Genomic DNA, 11,037 nt, shown 5'->3' on the forward strand with positions numbered 1-11,037 from the left:
ACAACCCCTCTAAATTGATAAGCGGATTTTAGTCGGTTGAGAACTGTACTTGCAATGCTGTTTTTTCTATAAATTCTTAACCGGCCAATTTCCGCCACGTTAATTTTTGACGCCGTTGCCGGGGAGTTGCAACAGTGTGCTAATTTATTGGTTGGATTTATATTTATTTACATTTTATTTTATTTTATTTTATTACCATGAGCTGTATGTTCTTTCATTGAATGACGCGTTCACTACCTGATCCGAGCCTACCCGTATTTGATCCTGAAATTGAAAGAACTATCTCATGTATAAGGCAGGCTCGGCGTCGGTTAGTCCTTTCTGAGGACGAATTTGAAACGTCATTTAAGGAAGAAATAGGCTCCCTTTCTACTGATTTGATTGATTTGGGGGCAGAGAACATGGCAGCTCCCAGGAGGATTACTCTTCAGGAGGCAAGAGCTCCAGACATTACATTACCACCTTTCCAAGCACGTCATCCAAATCTGGGTGCAGATATTGAACTGAAGACTGCACTAATCAATCTACTGCCAAAGTTTCATGGCTTACCTGCTCAAGAGCCTCTCAAGCACCTCAGAGATTTTCAGACAGCCTGTTCTACTGTTAGGCGTAATGTTGCAACTGAGACTTCTATTCTGCTAGCCTCCTTTCCATTTTCTCTTGAGGAAAAGGCGAGAGAGTGGTACTACACTCAGCCTGAAGCAGTTGTCACTAACTAGGATATGCTTAGGAGAGAATTCTTAGAAAAATACTTTCTAGCTGAAGGCGAGACTCTTTACTAATATTGGGAGCGCTTCAATAATCTTCTAGACGCATGCCCCCACCACATGATTGAAAAGTTGGTCTTGATAAGCTACTTTACACAGGGCATTAAGCCTTAGGACAAAATTACATTGGACGGTGCGAGCAATGGTTCTCTAAAAAAGTACAAGACCACAGAAGAAACATGGCAACTGATCGCCGACTTGGCTGAGTCTGATCGGAATCCCAAGCACAGAAAAAACTATCCCAAGGCTGTGTCAAAGGTTTTCTTTAGCAGTGAGACTACTGCTCTCACGCAATCACTATGTGAGATGACCAACCTATTGAAGCAGATACGTCTGGGTCAGCAACAGTCTCAACCTCCTTCACCACAACGTAGTCAACAACTGGTTCCTCAGAGAGTATGCAAAATATGTGCTGATTATAGTCATTACACTGATGAGTGTCCACAGCTCCAACATGAGGACAACACCTTGGTAGCTACTCACAATTTCTATGACCGCCCGAATCAGGGATACTATCAACAAGGCGGCAACTATAACCATGGTGGGAACTTTAACCAATCTTGGCAGGACGAATCCAACCAGGTTTGGAGAGATAATTCCAACTAGGGATTGAGGGATAGCTATAACAGAGAAGGCAAAGACAACCACGAAAATCAGAGGTGGAACAACAACAACAACTAGCAAAACCGGTATTAGTAGAATCTTTCATATCAACAGCAGAACCAGAACTAGCCTTATAGAGCACCTCACCAAAGGCAGTCCCAAGCACCTCAGAACAACCAATAGCAGACCCCTTAGTTTACTTACCCCATTCCTCTTCTAATGACGAGTTACTACACTCGATTGATCGAAGACAGAAGACCATGGAGAACAACCTCACTTCTACCTTGAACGGTCTAAACTCTACCTTGCAAGCTCTTGTCTCACAGATTAGATCACTGAATAATTCCAACAACCAGCATTGAAGTGGAGGATATTGAAGAGGAAGATGTAGTACAAGACATAGTTGAGGAAAAAGCAACTCAACCTGAGAATAGCACATCTAAGACAGCTGAAGCTACCAGAGACGCCATCCCTATTCCATTTCCACACCTCGCACGGAAGCCTAGAAAGCAGATGGAACTTGACCCAAAAATGGTAGAAATCTTCAAAAAGGTTGAGGTAAATGTTTCCCTTTTTGATGTTTTTCAGCAAGTACCTAAATATGCAAAGTTTCTGAAAGATTTATGCATGCATAAGGATAAAATTAATGAATTAGAAACTATTCCTTTAGGTAGTTCTATATCTGCTTTAATGGGGTATATACCTGAAAAATGTAGTGACCCAGGTCCATGCATGGTTAACTGTACCATTGGAGGTGTAATATTTTATGACTGCATGTGTGACTTAGGAGCGTGCGTGAGTATTATGCCTTTGTATATATATGATGCTTTGAGGCTCCCTCCCTTAAAAAGGTTGGCAGCTCGTTTTGTGTTAGCATTTAAAAGCATTATTACAGTGGTTGGAATTGCTGAGGACGTGCTGGTGAGCATTAAGAGGCTCACATTTTCCATTGACTTCTACATCTTGGAGATGCCCCAAAATGACTCAGGAAGACCGTCATCCATCTTGCTCGGAAGACCATTCCTGAAGACCTCAAAGTTCAAGCTGGATGCATTCTCAGGAACTTATTCCTTTGAGATAGACGGCCGAGCAGTGAGCTTCAATCTGAATGAAGCTTTGAAGCACCCTCCAGAAGATCAATCCATCTTCCAGTGTGATGTCATTGATGAGACGGTAGCTACAGTTCACCAGGAAGAAGTGGAAGAGAGGAACATGGACCAAGGTCTAAGTGTGGGGACTGGTGCACGAAAATCACAATCACACTATGTAATTCCGTACAACTAACCAGCAAGTGCACTGAGTCGTCCAAGTAATACCTTACGTGAGTAAGGGTCGATCCCACAGCGATTGTTGGCTTGAAGCAAGCTATGATTATCTTATTATTCTTAGTCAGGATACCAATAGGGTTCTTTAGTTTCAATTGTAAAAGGTGAAAGAGCATAAAATAAGTAATTGTTACGCAGTAATGGAGAATATGTTGGAGTTTTGGAGATGCTTTGTCTTCTGAATCTCTGCTTTCGCCTGTCTTCTTCTTCGTGCATGCAAGGTCCTTCCTATGGCAAGCTGTATGTAGGGCGTCACCGTTGTCAATGGCTACTTCCCATCCTCTCAGTGAAAATAGTCCAAATGCTCTATCATAGTGGTGCACGAAATTGTGATTATCAACAATCACTACAAGAAAAATACCCATTCAGCCACACTTTTTTTAAGCTACATTTGAAAAGCATAGCCTATTCATTGAATAGGCTACGCTTTTCTCTGTGTTGCCTTTTTATAAGAGAAAAGAATGCAAAAATGCGGCATAATTTAAAAAGCGTAGCCTTAGGTATTATAGAAATCATTTATAAAGCGTAGCCTTATGTTGATATCTATAAATACAATTTTCATACCAAAAGAAACGCTTTTAAAGAGTAGTATATTTGTTAAGTTTTGGGTAGGCTTTAAAAGCGCTGCCTAATGTAAAAATGCCAAATACACATGTATAGGACACTTAGTGAATTTTTTTTGTTTCTTTTTATTTCTTCTCATCATCGAAGCCCTGCACTCTATCTTCGTCATTCCTTCTTTCCTACCAGAGCACCAAATAACAAAACCCTAGCCGCTTCTTCAATCTCCCCGTCATTGTGCCCTCCTTCATTGTGCGCCACTGTCACTGTCTCACTCGTCTGCTCATCGTTCTTAGTCGTGCTCTGCCGCCGTTCATCCATCTCGCAGCTCTTCCTTGTAAGGTTGTGAAAACCCTAGCCTCCACCATGCCGCCATCAATCTCACCGTCGCCGCTCGTCGCGCTCAAGATCGCCACTAGGTTCGTCGTTCTCGAGGTCCCTCGATCCCTCGTTTGCCAATGTTTGCTTTCCTTGTCCTGTTTCACAGTTCTTCAGCGTCGTCCTTCGTCGTGTTTGTCACCAGCTCGCCATCTTTGAAGGTCCATGCTCTGTTCGTGTCTCACTGTAATAGTGTAATGACATTGTTCGGTTTTTTGCTCTGTTCCTAAGGGTTATTGATCTTTGAATTATTCTTGAATGATTTATGTTTTCAATTTTTCATTCATTGATTAATTGATTGTTGATTAGCTCTTACTGCTGTTTGTGATTATTAATTATAAATATGCTGCTGTGCTACTGTTCTTTGTGCTTTTGTGACTTAATTGTGATTATATTGTGCTGTTTGTGATTATTTCATCCTATATTATTGTTAGATATCCAAATCAGTTAGATATATCTATGTTAATGAGTTACAAAATATAAATCTGATTAACTTGTTTCTAAATTATTGTTAACAAGTATAGACTTTTCTGACCTGTCCTTCTCTTGTGGTTTTTTTGCTGATATATAATTCAGATTCAGATTTTATCTCAGTTGAAGTAGTAACCAAACAAGAAATTAGCCTTATTAGCCTTATTCTATTTAGTTGCAGGTAGTTCCTTCATTCTTGTTAATGCTTTGTTTTCCCCTTTCTGCAATCAAGAAGTGCTCTCATTAAGCGATTCCTGTGTAGGTTCGGATATATATCAGGAGACTCTTGCCAAGGCACTTGCAAAGCATTTTGGTGCAAGGCTACTAATTGTGGATTCCCTTTCACTACCTGGTGTAGGTTTTCTCAGATATTCTTTTGCTACTTCTTATTATCTGTTTGTATTGTTGAGATGATTTCTTCCTAAATCGCTGTTAATATAAACAGAATAATAATAGTTTTTGTTATGTGATTGATATTTCAGGAAACTCCATCAAAGGAAGTTGATTCTGCTAAAGAAAGTTCAAAGCCTGAACGACCATCTGTGTTGGCCAAGAGAAGTACACATGCTGCTTCTTTAAAACATAGTAAACCAGCTTCTAGTGTTGATGCTGAAATTGTGGGTGGATCCATAATAAGTTCTCAGGATATACTGAAGCAGGAGGTTTCTACTGCTTCATCAAAAGGTACTACTATTAAAACAGGTGTGCTGTTTTGTTGTTAAAAATTGAGCAACTATCTCCAAATTTACTTCCTATTGTACATATTACATAGCACCTAAAGGTTAACATGAGGCTTAAATAATTTGCAGGTGATCGAGTAAAATTTGTTAGTAACTTCCCTTCTGCTGTCTCATCAATACAAAATCATCCTTCAAGGTACTTTGTCTGATGGAAGAATTATTCTGAATACAATTCAGTCAATTTGCATTTGATCTGAACTTGTGGAGAAGAGAGATCTTTTTTATCCTTTTTGTTGAGGAGGCTATTACCATTGAAAATCATTTAAAAGAAGATTAAAGGAAGAATATTGAATTTTTGATTGACAGCAATTTGTTTTGAGTGGCATGAGTGTACTTTTCTCTTTTGTGAATATTATTGCTTCTAAATTGAAATCACTCTGAAGTGGTATCTCTCAGTTCAGTTGCAGCTTTGATATATATGCAGACTTTTATTGTGATCTTTGTGAATATTCCTACCTGCTGATATATATGCAGACTTTTATTCTGTTTCTTCTGAACTTCCAGCTTTGGTTAATAAGGCTAATTTCTTGTTATTAACTTATATTTTTCTGGGCTTGATCAGAACTGTACCTTTAGTTTATGGCTTGTTCATTATTTCAGATACGGCACTTATTTAATTGATCTGCATTGATTTATTTAATTGCTTTATAGAGATAACCAATGTGCATTGACACTTTTGCTTTAGTTTTTCTACCTTATTCCTAATTTTTTTATATGCATATCTTCCCACCAGACTTCAATTGATGCTGCAAACTATGACAGAGTGATGTTACTAGGTGGAAGAGCGCCAGAGTATCTTGCTCATGATCCTCTTGTGGCACTGGTGATCAAGCTTTTCAGTTCTGGAAAAAGCACTTGCTTCCATTTGCCTCGGACAGTTGATTCTGGCGGCTGCAGGTGTAGCTAAAGATCACAAGTTTACCGCTTTTCCTCCTGTTAAACCAGCACCGGTTGCCTCTGGTGCTCATTGGGTTGAACCAGACACTAGCAACAGTGGTGGATGTAATCTCATTACTGCCGCCACTTATGAAGGGCACTCTGAATTTATTCAGCACTTTGTAAAGGCACTAGCAGGCAACATAAGTGGCTCCAACAAAAAAATCCTCTTTCTTTGTGGGGTATGTTCAAATGATTTTCAGGCACACACAACTGATAGGAACTTAGTACTCAGGGCACTAAAGTCTTTGTTTATTCTCTTTTCTTTTATTTATTTTAATTTTAGACTTAATTTGTAATCCTCTTTATATTCATTGATACATGGAAATTAGTAGTTTAGACTTTAGACATGTTTCATTTTTTTCTCTATTGTTGAATGATTGTTCAATTGGATAGTTGGATCTATTGTTTTATGTACTAATATACTATATCATTATAATGCTTGTGAATCTTTAGAATGTATTTACTATGCTTTGCTAGAATATTTTTTAATTTAGTATAATTGTGTATTTATTTTTATTTTATAAGATTTAACTCATTTAATTAAAAATATAGAATTATATATGTAATCATATTATTAAATATTATATTGTACAAAAAATTATTAGAATATTATATATATATAGAAAATTAAAAAAAAAACAATGAGGGACCTAAGGCTACACTTATAAAAAGTAGTCATGGTATACAATGTGGCTACGCTTTACAGGTGATGCAGTAACGTTGAAAAGTGTAGCCTATTCTGGCAAAAATAGAAGCTGAAAAGCGTAGCCTTTGGTCTTGGACAACATCACTTAAAAAGCGTACCCTATTCCCAAACGCCAAAAGCGTAGCCCTTGGTACCGAAAAGCGTAGCCTTTGAGAATAGGCAACGGCCGAATAGGAATCACCATAAAAAGCGTAGCCGTAGCCCAAAAAGCGTAGCCGTAGCCTAAGGCATCATTTTTTTTTACTTTTGGCCACACTTTTTAAGTGTACCTGAATGGGTGTTTTTCTTGTAGTGAATGGCTCCAAAGACTTGGTGCTCTCAAACATAAATCACACTTTGTCACAACTCCGCACAACTAACCAGCAAGTGTACTGGGTCGTCCAAGTAATACCTTACGTGAGTAAGGGTTGATCCCACAGAGATTGTTGGTATGAAACAAGCTATGGTCATCTTGTAAATCCCAGTCAGTCACACGTTCATAGGTGAGAATGATGATGAGTGTCACGGATCATCACATTCATCATGTTGAAGTGCAACGAATATCTTAGAATAAGAATAAGTCGAATTGAATAGAAAATAGTAGTAATTACATTGAAACTTGAGGTACAGTAGAGCTCCACACCCTTAATCTATAGTGTGTAGAATCTCCACCGTTGAAAATACATAAGTGATGAAGGTCCAGGCATGGCCGAATGGCCAGCCCCCAATGTCGAAGATCGCATAAACTGATCAAAGATACAATCCAGGATCCAGGATGAAAATACAATAGTAAAATGTCCTATTTATAATAAACTAGCTACTTAGGGTTTACAAAAGTAAGTAATTGATGCAGAAATCCACTTCCGGGGTCCACTTGGTGTGTGCTTGGGCCGAGCTTGAATGTTACACGTGCAGAGGCTTTTATTGGAGTTGAACACCAAGTTGTAATGTGTTTCAGGCATTCAACTCTGGTTCGTGATGTGTTTCTGGCGTTTGACTCCAGAATGCAGCATGGAATTGGCGTTGAGCGCCAATTTACGTCGTCAAATCTCGAATAAAGTATGGACTATTATATATTGCTGGAAAGCTCTGGATGTCTACTTTCCAATGCCAAATTTCTGATGGAGGACCTTGTTTCACTCATGAAACTTAAAGTGGCCTTAGACAGATCAGAGACTATATTTGCTAAATTAGAGGAGCTCTGCTCAGAATTCTCTATCTGTTGCTGAGAAGATGATGGAAAAGGCTTGCTATTGCTAAACCTATTTCTTCCACCATTATTAAAGCCTTGTTGAGGCTTCTATTGATCCTTCCATGAGAAATTTGGATGATTTCTCCATGATGAATTATAGGTGTTTTCATAAGCTTCACCCATGTAATTTACCTCTGCCATTGTAGGGTTCTCAGGATTATAAGCTTCTTTTTCAGAAGATGCCTCTTTAGTACCGTTGGATGCATTTTGCCATCCATTCAGACTTTGAGAAATCATGTTGACTTGCTGAGTCAATACTTTGTTCTGAGCCAATATGGCATTCAGAGCATCAATTTCCAGAACTCCCTTCCTCTGAGGCTTCCCATTATTCACGAAATTCCTCTCAGAAGTGTACATGAATTGGTTATTTGCAACCATGTCAATAAGTTCTTGAGCTTCTGCAGGCATTTTCTTTAGGTGAATGGATCCACCTGCAGAATGGTCCAATGACATTTTGGAAAACTAAGATAGACCATAATAAAATATATCTAATATGGTCCATTATGAAAACATGTCAGAAGGACACTTTTTGGTCATCTGCTTGTATCTTTCCAAAGCTTCATAGAGGGATTCACCATCTTTCCAAAGCTTTTGAGGAGGAAAGAATTTATCCAAGAAGGTCATGACCAGCTTATCCCAAGAGTCCAGGCAATCTTTAGGTTGTAAGTCCAACCATGTTCTAGCTCTGTCTCTTACAGCAAAAGGGAAAAACATGAGCCTGTAGACTTCAGGATCTACTCCATTCGTCTTAACAGTCTCACAAATCTGCAAGAACTCAGTTAAAAACTGGTAAGGATCTTCAGATGGAAGTCCATGAAACTTGCAGTTCTGTTGCATTAAAGCAACTAATTGAGGTTTCAGCTCAAAATTGTTTGCTCCAATGGCAGGAATTGAGATGCTTCTTCCATCAAACTTGGATGTGGGTTTAGTAAAATCACCAAACATCCTCCTTGCATTATTGTTGTTGGGTTCGGCTGCCATCTCCTTCTCTTGTTCAAAAATTTCAGAAAGTTTGCCTCTGGATTGTTGTAATTTAGCTTTTCTTAGTTTCCTTTTTAGAGTCCTTTCAGGTTCAAGATAAGCTTCAACAAGAGTGCCTTTTTTCTTGTTCCTGCTCATATGAAAGAGAAGAGAAAAAGAAAAGGAAGAGGAATCCTCTATGTCACAGTAAAGAGGATCCATATTATTAGTAGAAGAAGAAAGGGGATAAGGATTAAGAAGAAAGAATAATCCAAACATAAGAGTAAAGATAGAGGAAGTGATTGGAGATGAAGAGAGGTGAAGAGAAGTGTTAGTAAATAAATAAATAAATAGAAGAAGATGAGAGAGAGAATTCGAAAATTAATTTTTGAAAAGGAGTTAATGATTTTCGAAAATTAAAGATGAGATAGAATTAAAATTAAAATTTAAAACAATTAGTTAATTAAAAAGAATTTTTGAAAAAGGGATGAGATATTTTCGAAAAGTAGAGAGGGAAAAGTAGTTAAGTTGTTTTGAAAAAGATAAGAAACAAACAAAAAGTCAAATAGTTAGTTGAAAAAGTTTTGAAAATCAAATTTGAAAAGATAAGAAGATAAGAAGTTAGAAAAGATATTTTAAAATCAAATTTTTGAAAAAGATAAAATTTTGAAAAAGATATGATATAAAAGATAAGATAAGATAGATTTAATTTTTAAAATTAAAATTAATTACTTAACTAACAAGAAACTAAAAGATATGATTCTAGAATTTAAAGATTGAACCTTTCTTAACAAGAAAGTAACATACTTCAAATTTTTGAATCAATCACATTAATTGTTAGTGTAATTTCGAAAATTTGAAAAAAAAATTAAGAAAAAGATTTTTGAAAATAATTTTAAAATTTTCGAAATTAATAAGATAAAAATGAAAAAGATTTGATTTTTGAAAAAGTTTTGGAAAGATAGGATTTTTAAAATTGAAAATTTGACTTGACTTGTAAGAAACAACTAATTTTAAAAATTTTTGACTAAGTCAACTCAAATTTTCGAAAATTATGAGAAAATTAAGAAAAGATATTTTTTTATTTTTGAATTTTTAATTATGAGAGAGAAAAACATAAAAATGACTCACAACATAAAAATTATGAATCAAAACACATGATGCATGCAAGAACTCTATGAATGTCAAGATGAATACCAAGAACACCTTGAAGATCATGATGAACATCAAGAACATATTTTTGAAAAATTTTTGATGCAAAGAAAACATGCAAGACACCAAACTTAGAAATCTTTAATGCTTGGACTCTAACAAATGAAAAATGCATATGATAAACAACAAAAAATACAAAACAAGAAAACATCAAGATCAAACAAGAAGACTTACCAAGAACAACTTGAAAATCATGAAGAACACTATGAATGCATGAATTTTTGAAAAATACAAGAAATATTTTTAAAGCATGCAATTGACACCAAACTTAAAAGTTGACTCAAGACTCATGCAAGAAACAAAAAATATTTTTGATTTTTATGATTTTATGATTTTTTTTGTATTTTCTTAATAAATTTTTCGAAAATATTCTTTAGAAAAACGAAAATAAAGAAATTTTTTTTTGAAAGATTTTTGAAAACTTTTTGAAAAGAAAATTACCTAATTTGAGCAACAAGATGAACCGTCAGTTGTCCAAACTCGAACAATCCCCAGCAATGGCGCCAAAAACTTGGTGCATGAAATTGTGATCATCAACAATGGCTCCAAAGACTTGGTGCTCTCAAACATAAATCACACTTTGTCACAACTCCGCATAACTAACCAGCAAGTGTACTGGGTCGTCCAAGTAATACCTTACGTGAGTAAGGGTCGATCCCACATAGATTGTTGGTATGAAGCAAGCTATGGTCATCTTGTAAATCCCAGTCAGGCGGATTTAACTAATTTAAGAGATTATTGGTTTTTCGAATACTAATAATAGATTAAATAGAAAATAAAGATAAAGTTACTCATGTGATCCAATGGTAGGAATTTCAGATAGGTGTATGGAGGTCCTGTGTTCCTTCTGAATCTTTGCTTTCCTGTCGCTTTTATCCAATCTTTATCACTCCTTTCCATGGCAAGCTGTATGTAGGGCATCACTGTTGTCAATGGCTACATCCCATCCTCTCAGTGAAAATGGTCCAAATGCTTTGTCACAGCACGGCTAATCATCTGTCGGTTCTCGATCATGTTGGAATAGAATCCCTTGATTCTTTTGCGATTGTCATCACGCCCAGCAATCATGAGTTTGAAGCTCGTCACAGTCATTCAATTCCAGAATCCTACTCGGAATACCACAGACAAGGTTAGACTTTCCGGA

General features: G+C 36.7%; 1 long non-coding RNA gene across 1 annotated transcript; it reads left to right on the forward strand.

Annotated features, from left to right (window-relative positions):
• Positions 1 to 4,208: 4,208 nt before the first annotated feature.
• On the forward strand, positions 4,209 to 5,677 carry LOC112698174 (uncharacterized). The gene is made up of 5 exons (XR_003151409.3): positions 4,209 to 4,286; positions 4,368 to 4,459; positions 4,588 to 4,807; positions 4,915 to 4,981; positions 5,579 to 5,677. It is a non-coding gene; the product is annotated as an uncharacterized lncRNA (long non-coding RNA).
• Positions 5,678 to 11,037: the final 5,360 nt, after the last annotated feature.

The sequence above is a fragment of the Arachis hypogaea genome, chromosome 6 (assembly GCF_003086295.3).
Source record: "Arachis hypogaea cultivar Tifrunner chromosome 6, arahy.Tifrunner.gnm2.J5K5, whole genome shotgun sequence".
Lineage (NCBI taxonomy): Eukaryota > Viridiplantae > Streptophyta > Magnoliopsida > Fabales > Fabaceae > Arachis > Arachis hypogaea.